The following is a 17,700-nucleotide window of genomic DNA, read 5'->3' on the forward strand; positions in this document are numbered from 1 at the left end:
CTGATCATCTGAATTTAGCTGTGCTTTTGGAAACTGACCACAATATCTTTGCCCAAACCAAACGTGAAAAGAACATTTCAGAAGATTCCTTTATTGCTGCTAGTCGTTTGGAATAATGTCACTCACACTGACAGCTCAGAACATTATTCTAATAATGGTAGATAGTACACCCACATACAGTCCACTCATATGTAAGCAAATACTCTGTACCCTTTAACCATCTAAATTCTTTGTAAAAAGCAAAATGGTCATTGCAAAGACATCAGCATGCATGTCCTCCATAATTTTGAAAAAAAGTTGCATGCTGGCAAAGCATCTTGATAACAGTTGCACAAAAAGTATCTTTATTTTAAATAACATTAATAAACAAAACCATGATCTGTTCCAAAATTCAGCTACAAGTATTTTTTTTAATTTTATTTATTCATTCAAAAAATAAAATATGACATATACAGCAATTAAACATGAACATTTTTTATAAAAAAAAGACCCCCCCCCCCCTTCAGCCAACTCTCCTAAGGAGAGCCATAAAAAAAGAAAATAATATTTTTAAAAAAGTTAAATATACATATTAAAATCTAATCAATATAAATTGAAATGTAAATATTCCAAGTATAACAGCCACTTATTAATAAAAAAATTATAATTATCATGCGAGACCTATGTATTTTTTTCCATTATTAAACAATATTTCATCTCATTATGCCATCTATTAATATCAATCATATTTATCTTTCCACGTACTAGCAATACATTTTTTTGCTGCGGATAAAGCTAAATATACAAAAGCAAGCTGAAACTTATCTAATCCCAAGCCTTTCAGAGGTTGCAAACTACCCAATAAAAATACTGTTGGATCTAAAACTATTTTAATCTTATACAGATATTCTAAAAACGACTGAATTTTCTTCCAAAAAGATTGTATATGTATACATGACCAAACAGCATTAAAAAAGTTCCAACCATATCACCACATCTAAAACACAAATCTGATTCATTAAAACAATATTATTTTAATTTTTCAGGTGTCAAATATAATTGATGTAAAAAATTGTAATTAATCATTGCATAATGTGCATTTATCAATCTAGTTACACTATCATAACAGATATCTAACCAATCCTCTTCAGAAAAAATAAAACCAATATCCGCTTCCCATTTAATTTTAGATCTATCCCAACCCTTTTTATCCATACCATCCTGTAATATTTGATACATAAATGAAATATAACGCTTCTCTGGTACCTTCATAAGAAAAGTCTCAAATTTAGTCATTTTAGGTAAAATCATATCTCTACCAAACATACATTTTACCAAAGATTGAATTTGATAATAAAGAAATAAAGAATTCTTATCAATACCAAAATCTTCCCTCATCTGATTAAAAGATAAAAACTTACCCTCTTTAAAACAATCTCCCAAATTTTTCACACCTTTAAATCTCCAATGCAATAAACTTTGATTATGTATTGAAAAAGAAATAAGTTGATTATTATACAACATTGTCAAAGCCAATAATTTAGAAACTATCATTTTATTTTTATTTATCCATAACTTCATTAAATGTTTTAGTATAGGCACATTATATTGTTGTAACAAATTCATATTCCACCTAAACAAAAATTGATGTATTTCAAATTCAGAAATACTTGCCATCTCAATTTTAGCCCAACTAGGAGGCCGTACCAAATCCATCAATGAACTAATAAATTTAAGTTGGGGTGCCTCATAATAATTTTGAAAATGCGGTAAATGTAATCCCCTAACTCATATTTCCAAGTTAATTTAATCAAAGCTACTCTCGAAAATTTACCCCTACATAAAAACTCCCTAACCATTTTATTTAAATCTCGAAAAAAAAATTTATCAAGTAAATACGGAATAGATTGAAACAAATATTGTATACGCGGAAAGATATTCATCTTAATTTGAATGTGAAGGAAAGTGCGAAATTAAAAAGGGATTGGGTTGGGCATGTATATTCTTCTTCATTTCATTCTAGAGATAAAGGTGTAGCAATTTTGATACATAAAAATTTATCTTTTGAATTACAATCAATGGAGAAAAGGCAGGTTGTATTCTTAAATTGAATTGTAAGATTTTTAGTGAATTTTGGACTTTAATTAATATTTATGCTCCAAATGCAGATGATGAAGTATTTATTTTGGATGCATTTTTATGTTTGTGTCAAGCTAATGATAATATTTTAGTTGGTGGTGATTTTAATTGTGTTTTGGAACCTTTATTAGATAAATCTCTGAAGAAAATTAAAAAATCCAAGATGGCAATCCAGGTCCAAGCGTTGATGAAAGATCTTAATTTAGTAGATATTTGGAAACATCTTAATCTGACAGAGAAAGATTTTTCCTTTTATTCATCTAGACATGAATCGTTTTCAAGGATTGACTTCTTTTTAGTATCGGCACATTTACATGGGAAAATACAACAAGCGGAATATAAAAATAGGATGATTTCAGATCATTCTCTGTTATATTTTACATATGAAACTTCTGAGAAAATTCAAATAGCTTATTGTTGGAGATTTAATACAATGTTGTTAAAAAAAATATGGAATTTATAATCTTTTGAAAAAACAAAATTTTTTTTGAAAGAAAATTCTGTTCAAAGTAAGTTTGTATTATGGGATGCTATGAAAGCCTATTTGAGAGGACAAATAATTAGTTATACTTCTAAAATAAAAAAAAAAGAATCAATTAAATCAGAGTCTTGAATTAGAGAAACAGATCAATGAGTTAGAAAAGGAATTTCAGAAAGATGCTACAGAAGAACAGAAAATAGAATTATCTAGGCTGAAATAGAAATAGAATACTTTGCAATCTTATCAATTTGAATGTGTGATTAATAGGACTAAACAACAGTATTATGAATGGGAAGAGTAAGCACACAAGGTATTGGCGTGGCAATTAAAGAAAGAACAATTATTGAGGACTATTAATGCTGTTAGACGGAATTCTCTTATTACTTATAAACTTCGTGAAATTAATGGCATGGACAAAGTGGACCATTTTTCCATTAGACATATTCCTCTGAGACTAAGGTTACCTATTCTGGGCCTTCAAATCACTTTAAAGGTCATGAATGATTACCATAGAAATCCTCCAAAACAGGAAACTGGATCGATTGATTTTTAAAAATCACAGTTGAATTTACCGATATTAGAGGATGGAGATATACAGGAGTTAGAAGAACCATTTACTGATTCAGAAATTAAAATGGCTATGCTGGAAATAAGATAGAGATTCTTTGAAGGTATTTTCATATAGACTAATTTCGTTGTTAAATGTAGATTATAAAATAATAGCTAAAGAATTAGTGAATAGATTGGCTAAATTTTTACCAAAGTTGATTCATATTGATCAAACAGGTTTTATAAAGAATAGATATGCTTCAGATAATATTTTGTGAGTGATTAGTTTGATTAATAGATTTCGACAATCTTTAGATCATCCGATGGTGATATCCTTAGATGCAGAAAAAGTATTTGATAGAGTTGAATGGAATTTTCTGTTTAAAGTTTTGGTGAAATGTAAGTTTGGTCCTTCTTTAATTGGTTGGATTAGGGCTCTATATAATAAACCGGTAGCTAGAGCATTGACAAATGGTTTGATTTCAGAATCTTTTAAGTTAACTCGATCAACTTGTCAAGGTTGTCCTTTATCACCAGCTTTGTTTGCGTTAGTGATTGAACCTCTAGCACAGTTCATAAGACAAAATATTCAGATACAAGGTATGAAAGTTTTAGATGAGGAGTATAAAATTAATTTATTTGCTCATGACGAATTGGTGTATTTAACAAATCCAGCTCAGTCACTTTTTCATTTGAAGGAATGATTAATACAATATGGATGTCTTTCCGGATATAAAGTAAATTGGGAAAAAAGTGAAATATTACCGATAAGTGAAGGAGATTATTCAGTTTATAAGAATATTATTAATTTGAAGTGGACTGATCGAATTAAATATCTGGGTATAATTTTGAATGTTAATTATCAATCTTTATATAAATTAAATTATGCTCCATTAATAAAAAAAATTAAAACTGATTTGATTAAATGGAAAGATTTACCTATTAATTTAATGGGAAGGATAAATATAAGTATTTTTTAAAAATATTCTTAAACCTCTCATTGAGCTGGACTGGGTGCAGAAAAGATTCACAAGAATGTTACAAGGACTGGCAGGCTTGAGTTTCAAGGATAGATTGGAACTTTTCTCCCTGGATCCTAAGGGGCTAAGGTAAATAAAATCATGTAATAAAAATAAGGTAAACAGGCATTTTCTTTATCCCTGGATAGGGGAGTCTGAGACTGGAGGGTACATATTTCAAGTGAGTGGGGAAAGATTTCAAAAGGATTTAAGTGGCACCTTTTTCCAAACAGAAAGTAGTTGGTATATGGAACAAGCTGGGTATATGGAAGTTTGGAGATGGGTAAAATAGCAATGTTTAAAAGATATTTAGGCAGGTACATAGATAAAAAGGGTTGAAATGGATATGGACTTAAAGCAAACAAATTGGACTTCCTTTGACATGAAGAGTTAGAGTGAAGGGACATTTTCCATGCTGTAAAACTCTATGGCTCTATGAAACTCGAGGTTTTTAAGTAATGTGATCTGTATGCCTTAGTTTCTCACTCCAAATTAATGGTTGCTAATTCAAAGCAACAGCAAAAGGTATTTGACTGAATTAAAGTTTAGAATGTCTTAACACTTTTTTCTTATACACGTATATCCTGCTATACGAATACTCGCTTTATGCAAATTTGTTTTTTTTTAAATGAAGAAACCTGTGATTGCTTTTACGAAAAGTTTTTTGCATTTACGAAAAAAATGTGGTGAAAGCACTGAGCCTTTATAGAAGCTCTGCGCGCACCCCAAGCAGCTTCTTTCCCGGGAACTACGATGAGATGTCAATAGATGACCCTCTTCCTCTCTCTCCTACATCCCAGTCTCCTGTACCTCTCACCATCCCAATCTCTGAAGACTCAGCCTAACTACACTATACATACGTTATAGGCTGTGTATTTATTATATTATTCTTGCTTTTAATAAATGTTAGTGTTATTTTAGCATTTACGTATTTAGTTTGATCTGGCAGGTTATTTTTTAGGTCTGGATATGCTCAAAAAAATTTCCCATATAAATCAATGGTAATTGCTCTTTCATTTTACATCATTTTGGCTTACAAAAGGTTCCATAGGAATCACTAGTTTTGTAAAGCGGGGTACACTTGTATTGACTTTCTTCCACTGAAAAATATAGATTCCAACAATTCTGCCATTGTTGTGACAACACAAAACGATTTAGACTTAAAACAGTAATGAAACCTAACAACCTGATATACTGTTCTATAAATCTTTGAATAATGACAAAAAAACATATCTGAAAGAAGCATCTAGTATCTATATGGTTTATATCACCAGAAAGTCCTCCAGAGACTTAGATAAAGGATGTTCTCCAAGGTACTGATTAAGAAAAATTTGAGAAATTTAATGTAGAGTTTTTTTTTGCGGCTGTTTTTCTGGTGTCATCTTTGAACCAGGATGATGGAGAGAACAGAGCAAACTCCTTGGTAGTAATTTATCAGTCATGGCATGGCTGATCCAAACAGAGTTACAGTCTCTTGCTCTTTCACATAAAGTCCAGCAACTCAGTTTTAACCATGGCTCTTTAGACCTGTTCCTAGAGTGGAAGGCTTTCCTTATGAGCAATTGGATAGAATGGTTTTATTCTCACTGGAACTTTGGAGGCTGAAGGGGTCACCTAATTGAGGTTTATAGAATTTCATAATGGAGGCAAAGGCAGGGCAATTTGTCTTTTTTCCTAGTATGGACATAGGTTTATGATAAGAGAGGAGATATTTCAAGAATAACTGTGAGACATATTTTTCACATAGTGGGTGATGGCTAGATGGAAAGAACATGCAGATTAAGTAGTAAAGACAGATATAATAAAACTGCTTAAAAGGTTTTTGAACAGATACTTGGATAAGAAATGATTTAGAGAAATCAAGCCCAATGCCACCAATATTTAATACAAGTAGGCATCGAAGTTGGCATGGACAAAGTGGACTATTTTGCCATTAGACATATTCCTCTGAGACTCAGGTTACCTATTCTGGGCCTTCAAATCACTGTAAAGGTCATGAATGATTACCATAGAAATCCTCCAAATCCATTAATAGGATAGATGAAGCAAAGTAAGCATCCTCACCCAAGTCAACATGCTTACCATTCAGAGCCTCATTACTTTCAGTTGGTGCTTTTATGGAGATCACACTGGACATTAGACTCATGTTTGGCAGTAGGTCCTAAAATATGTAGATATTCTTTTCCAAGAATCATCAGACGAGAAATTATGGGCTAGACAAAGGAAAGTGATTCAAGGATGATCTCAAAACCATCTTTAAGAACAACATTCCCATTAACACTTGGCAGCCCCTTGCTCATGTTTGACCAAAGTGGAAAAAGAGCATGTGAATACATGTGTTGAGAGCAAACAGAAGCCTTGCACAAATAATGAAAGGAGCGCCTAATCTCCCAGTAATGTGACTGGGAACTAGCTATAGCTCCTGCATTGGATTTATTAATCACCTCCGGACCCACTGAACTGGAGCAGAAATAAGCCATTCTCAAATCAAAGAGACAAGGGTCTCCAACAGCGATGAATATCAATACGCTAGACTCTTTTGTACCATGATTCTTGGTGTCAGACTAAATTAGTCCTGTGGGAAGGGATCACCTTTGTTATTTAACTTCAAGTAGGTATCAAGCAAACAACTTTACACTGAAGACCAGCATCCTTATTTTTTCGTATTGTGTCAAGATGGGCGAAGGGACAAGAACTATAGGAACTGTAAGCATTTGTGGTGTTTTCATCCAAGAAATTGTGTCTGCATAATAGACAATGCCTGTTTTTAATGCACAGTTCTGCAAAGGGTTAAATAAAAACTAGCATTACATAATATGTCTACATTTAAAAGTATGGACTACTTTAGTGAGTGGAGACAAGAATTAATTGCCTGAAAGATGCAACAGCGACTGCACTTCCTGAGAAGACTGAACCAGGAAAGCAACCAGCCACCATTCTGTCGACCTTCTACAGGAGCTCTGTGGAGAAGGTCCTGGCTGGTTAGATCACAATGTAGTACGCTTGGTGCAGAGAAATAGATTAGAAGTCAATCCACAGGACCATAAGGGTGGCAGAGAGGATCGCTGGAGTCTCAGGACAGATTGGAGGCTCAGCACCCTTTGTTATCAGCAGTGCTTCTTCCATTTCTATCACATGCATCCATAAGTAGGGCAAATTTGGATGAGCAGTTGAAATACAAGGGTATGCTTTCAGCACAAAGACTTGTCCATCAATGGTTCAGATACGAGAGCTGTGAACAGTATTCAACAGAAAGTGCCAGAAATTTGTGAAAGAGTTAATTCACCCATGTTTCAAACCTCTCAACACATACTTCAGCAGCAAGAAGTTTTACCTTCCGATACCAGTTGTGAGGGAATTGTTCACTGTTATGCAATAGATTCTCCAAGCTTATTTGCAGACGTCAATGGAACAATAATTTTGCCAGTGAATGTTTTGTTGATACGAAAACATTGAGAAAATTGTGTTGCTCTGCTAAAAATGCAACTACAATATTTGTTTTATCATCAGGCCCTCAACACTGCTCAGTGTTGATGGAAAATATGCATAAAGGATATCTGTGAGGCAAGTTTTTCACAGAGTGGGTGGCGGCTAAATGGAAAAAACAAGCAGATTAAGTGGTATAAGCAAATAAAATAACAGTGTTTAAAAGGTACTTGGACAAGAAACAATTTAGAGAAATCAAGTCCAATGTCACCAAATGGATTTAATGCAAATAGATATCACAGTTGGCATGGCAAAGTGGATCATTTTGCCATTAGACTTGAATGCCTCTGAGACTTAGGTGACCTATAGTAGGCCTTCAAATCACCAGTGATTACAATAGAAATCCTCCAAAACCATTGACAGGACACAAAATGCTTTTCTGCACAGGAAACAAAAAATTACATAAATAAACTACATTTCAAATAAACTATATGTTTTATTATGTGAATTGAACTTCATTATCAACTCACCACTGCAGAAAAAGGTTGGAGACATTTACCTTCAAGGTAATTTGCTGAGACACAGGCCAACAATCAACAGCATTAATTTCATCCCAAGTTTCCAATGTGGAATCAGGACACAGTAAAATCTAAGATCACAAAAGGCCTTACAAAAACCCCAAATGTCACTGCACGTTAGCATATCAGAATGAAGACTCTTTCAAAGCTTTATCAGACCTTGGAAATTTCCCAACTGGCCTTGATTAATTTGTACACCAACATAGTAGAATTATGCAGGCTATATGACTGTAAAGAGGAAGCTGGGATGGATGTAAATTTCCAAGAAAAGTAAAAGCTATTTTTCAGAATCAGAATTTATTGACATGAACATCAAAAAAATTGTTGTTTTGTGACAGAATCACAGTGCAAACATTTCTATAAACTACATTTTAAAATAAATAAAATAGAGCAACAAAAATGTATAGATAAGCACAACCTTACAATACCCCTACCATGTTAATATAATTAACTAGCCTTCATTGTCACAGACTCCTATCTTTTCTAGGTCTGATGAAGTGTCAATTTTTCCATTTGAAATACAAATGTAGAGTTAGAGGTTTTCAGATACCACAGCACAAATCACAAAGCAATACATCAAACACAGATAATATGTTGAGCTCTAAGACTCAATCCCTGGAATGTATAAAATTGCCAGAGAAGAATATGGCCATGAATAAAAACTCACGGTGCATCACAATCTCTTGCATCAGAAATTTCCATCATTTTACAGTCATGTCAGGACCAGGAACATGCAAGCTGGTTATCCAGTTTATTTTTTAGTTACTTTTTTTCTCTACTGATGTTAAACTTTGAGCTCCTCTCCCTTTTTAGTGCATTTATTTCCTATTATTCTGCAATGCTTTTTGTGGCTTTTGCTGTGAAGACAGATGGAAAACACTTGATTCCTGTTACCCCATAATAATTCCCCTGAAGGTACTCTTTATTTGATTCTCTTTGACTATGGCTAACACCACATATACTTGTGTAACAGTCGAGTTTTGAGGACCAATTTTTCTGGGCAAATTTGGGGTCAACTTTTACATGGATACTGCCTTTGACCATGCTAGATACCTACATTGTTCAAGGTGTTAGGAGCTTGGCTGGCTGGGTGTGAGTGGCAAGTCCACGGTCAGGGCGTCAGAAGCTCGGATGAGCGGGCAGCCAGGGTGAGGATCTATGGTCGGAGTGGGATCGGTAGTTCGGATGGCCAAAAATAGGGGGAGGGGGTCACATTTTACACAGGATATATGAAAAATACACAATTTATAGTCCAAAAAAAATAGGGGGGAGGGGGTTGACTTTTACAAAAGTAAATGACAGTAAATGCCATTACTTTTGTGATGCAGCTGTCATTAACGTGACGCTGTTAATTAACATTCAATGCAATTATTGTTACATGTTGATGAGGTCTGGATTATCAAGCAGAGCTTTATCCTGACTTATGTTACAACCAACATTTTAACTTTAGGGAGGAGTCACTGGCAGTCAAAATCAGGAGCCCATGCCATTTTCTCCTTTCTAATTTCACCTGTAATACCTCTGTTGCAATCCTGGTGGAGTTTACCACACATTGTGAATCAAAATTGGGATCTCTAGTTTCAAGACAGTAAATTTTCTGAGAGCCATGGAGACATTTGCTGCAAAAATGTTTCAAAACATCAAATGGCAATTAAGTTAATGATTAGCTGAGAATGTATGTTTCTCTGTCAATATTCCTTATCAGAAAATATATCATGTATATGGCAAGTTCAGACTAGTTGGTGCCAATTCTGAGCCAGTGATTGGAAAAAAGAGAATTCAAGGATTCTGTTTTATTTTTCATGTTCTTGGTTTATTTAATGTTCAGTCTCTGTACTGTCAGTGAAACATTACATTTCAAAATACTGCCTCTGCTTATCATATCTTGGATTTCTATAGTCATCAAAGGATAAATATCTTCAAAATATTTTTTAAAGTTTTTCCAATGTCACAAAGGCAGCATACTTAGTAGTGTGGCCAGTGTGGTGTAAAAACAGGATGAGACAAAGTTAGATCTAAGGAATTGGTGAAATCCAATGCAGAGAAGTGACCATTAATTACCTTTTGGACCATTTCCAGGCGAATGAGAGTAATTTCTCAATAATAAGAAGAAAGCAGCATTTGAGGCCCAAATTACTGTGGACCATTTTTGTTTGCATTTTATATAGCAAAATATTTTGATGTCACTAAGTAATCAGATGGGAGGAGTCACGTGATGGAGTAGTGGCCGGTAGGAGATACCAACCCTCTCCAGAAAAGAGGAAAAAAGTGAAGGAAAAGCAAAGCCCCAGATACACAAAACACAACAAATAAAAGATAAAGGTGTGGAGAAAAGAAAGAAAATGGCACCCAAGAAAGAAAAACCAAAAACAATGAGAAAAAAAGAATGAAAGACGCCGGAAGAGAAAGGAGAAGGCCTTACCTGCATGAAGAAGCAGGGACCCACCGTGGACAGAGGAGCCTGCTCCCTGAGGTTAGTGGAGACCCTGCAGGGTCACAACCTCCTGACCGTGGGACTGCAAAAATGGCTCACTAAGCCAAACAGAGGTGCGCAGCTGCGCACAACAAGGAAAAGGAGAACATCGATGGGAGGGGTGACCAGCTGTGGAGTGAACCTACACAGCACAAACAGCTGAGAGATGCCTGACAGGAGGGCTCCCAGCTGGAAGAAAAGGAAAGCAATGGGAAAGGGAGGGATGAGAAAGAAAAACAGAAGCAGGAGGCCCAACAGATAACCAGCCCAGAAGAAGAAGACCAACATCAAGAAACCATGAAAAAAAAACCCAACAAACTGAGACAAGCAGCTCAACAAGAAAGTCAGAAGAGACACAGTTACAAGGAAGAGAAGTAGAAGACACAAACCCAAGAGCAGACACAGAAGAAGAAGAAGAACACCAAGCTCTGCACAGAGGAATAGGAGGTAAAATGAATGGATAGGACATAGATTTAAAAAAATTTCAAGAACAAATGAAAGCATTAAAAGAATGGTTGACACTAGAATTTAGAGAAATGAAAAGTACAGAAGAAAAAGTGAGTAGAATAGAGCTGGTCATAACAGATGTAGGGAAAGGATTAAAAAATGTGGAAGAACGTGTAATGGCAGTAGAAATGGAAGTGAACGACTTAAAAAGAAAATTGGAAGAAAGTGACAAAAAAAGTAAAGAAACACAAGAGTTGTTAACTCAGAAGATGGATATAATGGAAAACTATAGTAAGCAAAACAATATAAAGATAGTGGGCCTAAAGGAAGATGAAGAAGGCAAAGTTATGAAAGAATTTATAAAAGAATGGATCCCAAAAGTCCTGGGAATGCCAGAAATGCAGGAAGGAATGGAAATAGAAAGGGCACACAGAACAATAGCCCCGAAACCAGTCACAACAAAAACCAAGATCTGTTTTAGTAAAATTTCTGAGATACATGGCAAGAGAAAATATATTGGAGAAGGCAATGAAAAAAATTAGAGAAGACAAAAAACCACTGGTGTACAAAGGTCAAAAAAAAATTTTCTACCCAGACACAAGTTTTGAGCTCCTAAAGAAGAGGAAGGAGTTTAACACAGCAAAATTGATCCTATGGAAAAAAGGCTATAAATTTAAGTTAAGATATCCAGCAGTGCTTAAAATAGTTATCCCGGGTGAGCAAAAAAGACTGTTCTTGGATCCGGAGAAAGCACGAGAATTTGTAGAATGCCTGCAGGACAGAAAGAGACATGAAGAGATGCAACAAGATCGAAGAATGATGACAAACTACATATCTAGATGTAAAAATAATGTATAAGTAAGAACGAAAGGAGGGAAGTAAGGGAGAAGGGGGGAAAAGAGGAGGGGGAAAAAAGAAAGAGAAGAAAAGAGGGGGAGCTTTGTTTTAATGTGAAGATAAAAGTCTTTTCTGGAAGGGGTTGGGTGGGAAAGAATAGTAGTCACTGCGAAATCAGTTGGCACTTACGAACGGGTTCGCAGTCCGAATGGAGAGGGGAGTTGTGGTTGCCCGGCAAGGGACAAGGGGCAACTCAAAGGGGGGGGGGGGTGGGTGGGGACACTTGGGGTTAAGGGAATTTAAGATGTGGGAGTAGTTGAAGTATTTTATGTTTTAGAAGTGTTGTCATACATCGAGTTCAAAAAAGGAAAACTGAGAAATAAAAATGAGGAAAAGGGGAAAGATGGTGGTGAGGAAGAGGAAATGAGATGTAAACAGAGTAGGAGATGGCCATGTTGAACTATATGACTATAAATATTAATGGAATACATAATCAAATCTAAAGGAAGAGGCTATTAAATTTACTGAAAAAAAGAAAAAATAGATATAGCATTCGTGCAGGAAATGCATCTAACTGAAGTGGAACACAATAAATTAAGGAGAGACAGGGTAGGGCACGTAACGGCAGCATAATATAATTCAAAAACCAGAGGTGTAGCTATATTAATCAATAAAAATATACCAATCAAAATAGAGGAGGAAATAATAGATCCAGCAGGGAGATATGTAATGATAAAGTGTCAGATATATTCAGAACTCTGGAATTTGGTCAATATATATGCACCTAATGAAGATGATCAAAAGTTTATGCGAGATATTTTTTTTGAAAATTGTAGATACGCAGGGGAATATATTGATAGGAGGGGACTTTAACCTTAATTTGGATTCAAAAATGGATAAAACTCGACAAAAGACTAGCAGAAAGAACAAAGTAGCCAAATTTATGGTTAAATCAATGCAGGAAAAGCACCTTTCGGATATATGGAGGAGACAACCCAAAGGAGAAGGAATACTCATATCACTCGAGTAGACATAAAACATACTCAAGGATTGACCTGTTCCTGTTGTCAGCCCATATCCAAGGGAGAGTTAGGAAAATGGAATATAAAGCTGGATTGTTTTCGGATCACTCACCCCTGTTATTAGCAATAGAACTGGAGGACATTCCACCAAGAACATATAGATGGAGATTAAACTCCATGCTACTTAAAAGACAGGAATTCAGAGAATTTATTGAGCGCAAAATTAAAATGTACTTCAAAATAAATACAGAATCAGTGAAAGACAAATTTATATTATGGGATGCAATGAAAGCCTACATCAGAGGGCTAATAATAAGTTATGTAACTAAGATGAAGAAGGACTACAATTGGGAAATAGAAAAGTTGGAAAGGAAAATAATAAGTACAGAAAAAGAACTAGCAACAAGGGAAGATACAACAAAAAGAGAATTGGCGGACAATAAAATAAAATACAAAATACTACAAATGTATAAGGTGGAGAAGAACACAATGAAGATAAAGCAGAAGTATTATGAGCTAGGAGAAAAAAAACACACAACATACTAGCCTGGCAGCTTAAAACACAACAAGCTAAAAGAATGGTATTGGCATCAAGGAAAAAGGACAAACAAATTACATATAACCCAACAAAGATCAATGAAAACTTCAAAGAATTCTACGAGCAATGAGACTGAACTGAGAATGAAGGGAAAGAAGACAAAATAGATGAGCTTCTGGCTAAAATTGAACGACCGAAATTGCAAGAAGAGGAACAAAACAAATTGATAAAACCATTTGAAATGGAGGAAATACAGGATATATTAAAAAAGTTACCGAACAATAAAATGCCTGGAGAGGACAGACTTCCAATAGAATTCTATAAAACATTTAAAGAGTTATTAATTCCTCCTCTCCTGGAAGTAATGAACCAGATTGAAGAAACACAAAACATGCCAGATTCATGTAAAACAGCAATAATTACAGTAATACCAAAGACGGGGAAAGATCCACTAATACCATCATCGTATAGACCAATATCTCTACTTAACTCACATTATAACACAATAGCAAAACTATTAACAAACAGATTGGCCGACTGTGTACCAAAAATAGTAAAACTAGATCAAACTGGATTTATTAAGAAAATATGAACCATGGATAATGTCTATAAGTTCATTAACTTAATCCATGCAGTACAAGGAAATAAGATATCAACAGTGGGTGTTGCTTTAGATGCAGAGAAAGCCTTTGACAGGGTAGAATGTAATTATTTATTCAAAGTATTACAGAGGTTCAACCTACAAGAGAAATATATTAATTGGAATAAGCATTATATAAGGGACCAATGGTGAAGGAGACATTAAATGGATATATATCGAACCAATTTAAATTAAGCAGGTCAACTAGGCAGAGATGTCCACTATCTCCCTCACTGTTTGCTTTAGCAATAGAACCATTGGCAGAACTGATAAGAACAGAAAATAAAAGGGATAAAAATAAAAGAGAAGGAATATAAAATCAGTTTATTTCCAAATAACATCATAGAATATTTAACAGAACCAGAAATATCAATAAAAGAACTACATAAGAAATTGAAGGAATATGGAGAAATATTGGGGTACAAGATCAACGCAAATAAAAGTGAAGCGATGCCACTGAATAATGCGGATTACACAGAGTTTAGAAAAGAATCGCCATTTAAATGGCAAGCACAAGCAATCTGATACCTAGGTATTAGATTAGATAAAAATTTAGGCCAACTATACAAATTAAATTATCAGCCATTAATGAAGAAATTACAAGATGACTTAGAACATTGGAAAGATTTACCACTAACACTGATAGGAAGGGTAAATTGCATTAAAATGAATATCTTCCCAAGGATACAATACCTATTTCAATTGTTACCAATTCCCTTAACAGAGAAATTCTTCAATGAACTAAAGAGAATAATAAGGTAATTCTTATGGAAAGGGGGGAAAGCGAGGATAGCGCTACATAAATTAACAGAATGGTACAAACAAGGTGGTTTGCAGTTACCAAACTTTAAAAATTATTATAGAGCTGCACAATTAAGATATCTATCAGATCTTTATCAAACAAGGGAAAAACCAGATTGGACCAAGACAGAGCTAGATAAAATAGGGGAGAAGGTACCAGAACATATTTTATAAGTGGGATGAAAAACTGGTACAATATAGAAGTTCACCAGTACTGCACCATTTACTCAACATTTGGAAGGAGATTCACATAGAAAGGGAAAAAAAAACAAATTACCAACTACCAAAATTATTATTGACACAAAATCAACTAATCCTTTTCACAATAGATAAACTTTCCTTTAGAGAATGGGAGAGAAAAGGAATCAAAAGAATAGAAAATTGTTTTTTGGGAAATAATTTATTATCATTTGAACAAATTAAGTACAGATATGGAATAACTCATGGGACAATGTTTGCATACCATCAACTGAAAACCTACTTAAACGACAAATTGGGAAGCAGACTGAGATTACCAGAAGGAAGCAGGTTTGATTATGTGATTACAGACACAAAGATAATAAAAAGATTTATAACAAACATGTACATCAAGCTGCAAGAGAAAGAAAATGATGAAATAAGCTGTAAAACCAAACACAAGTGGGAACAAGATCTAAACATAAAGATAAAAAATGAAATATGGGAAAAGTTATGCCCTGGAACTATGAGAAATATAATAAATATGAGGTTACATATGATACAATATAATTGGTTACACAGGCTATATATCACACCCCAAAAGTTAAATAAATAGGACCCAACAGTGTCAGACAGACGTTTTCTCTGTAAGAAGGAAATGGGAACAGTACATGCAATTTGGGCATGTGAGAAAGTGAAAAAATTTTGGGAAGATCTAAATCAGATATTAAATAAAATCACAAAAAGCAACATACCAAAAAATCCAGAGATCTTTCTTCCAAGTAATATAAGAAGTAAAGAACTAGGCCTCAAACCGGATGAAGTACAAAAAAAGATTTATTATGATAGCCTTAGCTGTAGCAAAAAAATGTATAATGTCAACCTGGAAATCAGAAGAGAGCCTGAGAGTACAGAAATTGTACATAGAAATGAATAAATGTTTTCCATTGGAAAAAATAACATATAATTTAAAAATAAAGTCACATTATTCGAACAAATTTGGGAACCGTACATGGAACACAACAGAGAGGGCCTACTGCGAACCTCATCCCCCTAAAATGATAGAATGAGAAGAAGACGAAATGAACTGACCCAGTGAGTAAAAGTAGATGACACAATCTTCTTGTTTATTTTCATTGTGTGATGACATTGTTTAATGGGTTTATTGTATTGTATATGTTGAATGTTTAATGGGTTGGGAGGGGAGTGGGAAGGAGGGAGGGTAGGGAGGGTGGGGGAAAGGGGAGAAAATGACACTGTGTATATTCAAGAGGGAAATGTTTGTGTGTATTTTGGTTAATATGGTTCATAGTGTGAAAAATAAAAAGATTTTTAAAAAACTAAGTAAACCAAATAACTCTTAAGCAAGAAAATGTAAATTGAGAAATATGAAAGAAAAGTAACAGAAACACTTGACAAGGTATAATAAACAACTATTTATGTAACTTTGAAGTTACATAAATATAAGCTAATGTTTTAATGTTTTATTTTGTTAGCAACAATGGCAGGTAAATGTCTAAAAATGGCTAATGATAGATTTCATTTTTTGGATTCAGTATTGACATATTCTTCATACAAGTTTTGGTCACTCTCTGAAACATTCTGATCATGTTACATTTAAGGATGTGATCATCGAGAATCTAATCACATGGATATAGTATTGAATTACCTCAGATTTAACTATTGGATCACTTCTGCACTCTCTAGTGGAATGCAGTGCTGAGTATCTAACTGCTTTTTTTCCTCTTCGACATTTTTTTGCCTCAGGTATAATGTGCAATCACTTCCAAATTCTGCATTCTGGTCAAAGGAGATTTTCTTGTTGATATCAGCTCTGTGGTGGCCTTTTTCAAAGGGACCTTTTTTTTTTAAAAGCTCTAATGTTGATCGTCACTAACTTATTGTTTCAGATCTTGGTTTCCACGACAAAACTCTTTGCTTGCTTCCTGTTATTCCAGCTAACGTACCACTGGTGTGGCAGCCTGTCCATTTGATGCAAGTTACATTTTGGAATTTATCATCTGTCCTGGCTTCTGTGTTATTTTGCGACATGCTACTTTTTTCAAGATCCACATGATTATCATTGTACACTTGTAAACTTGAACTCAAATCACAGATTTCAAAGGAGAACTTCTGTGAACCTGCTACTGTAATTGACATTATTGACAAATCTAGTTGTTTTTTGTGTTTTTTTTTTTACAATGTTTAGTTTGTACACCCATGTAAAATTCAGTTGATAAAATGCTGGCAGAAAAAAATAAAAGTTTGTTGAGTGAGACAATCTGCTGTGAAGTGCTAGTGCAGAGTCTTAGCTGGAATTAATATCTGAATGGCAATGTCAAGAAATATAATTAATTGATTGATAATTATTGAATGATTATGATACATAACTCATTTAATAACAAAATATACCTACTACCCTCTCTGTAAAAATGTTGATGCTCTGGTCCTTTTAAACATTCCCATTTCACCTTAAATCTACCTCTACAAGGTCACCCTCAGCCCTTTACTCTCCAAGGTAAAGAATCCCATCCAATCCAGTTTTAGAACTCCAGCCCACAAGTCGTGGTAACATTCTTGTGAATCTTGTATCC

The 17,700-nt window shown here is 34.4% G+C and overlaps 1 long non-coding RNA gene across 1 annotated transcript in view; it reads right to left on the minus strand.

Annotated features, from left to right (window-relative positions):
* The window catches only part of LOC138751484 (uncharacterized), a 78,323-nt gene that overhangs the window by 14,889 nt on the left and 45,734 nt on the right, over positions 1 to 17,700 (minus strand). The window lies entirely within an intron of this gene.

Source organism: Narcine bancroftii, chromosome 1 (assembly GCF_036971445.1).
Source record: "Narcine bancroftii isolate sNarBan1 chromosome 1, sNarBan1.hap1, whole genome shotgun sequence".
In the NCBI taxonomy this organism is placed as follows: domain Eukaryota; kingdom Metazoa; phylum Chordata; class Chondrichthyes; order Torpediniformes; family Narcinidae; genus Narcine; species Narcine bancroftii.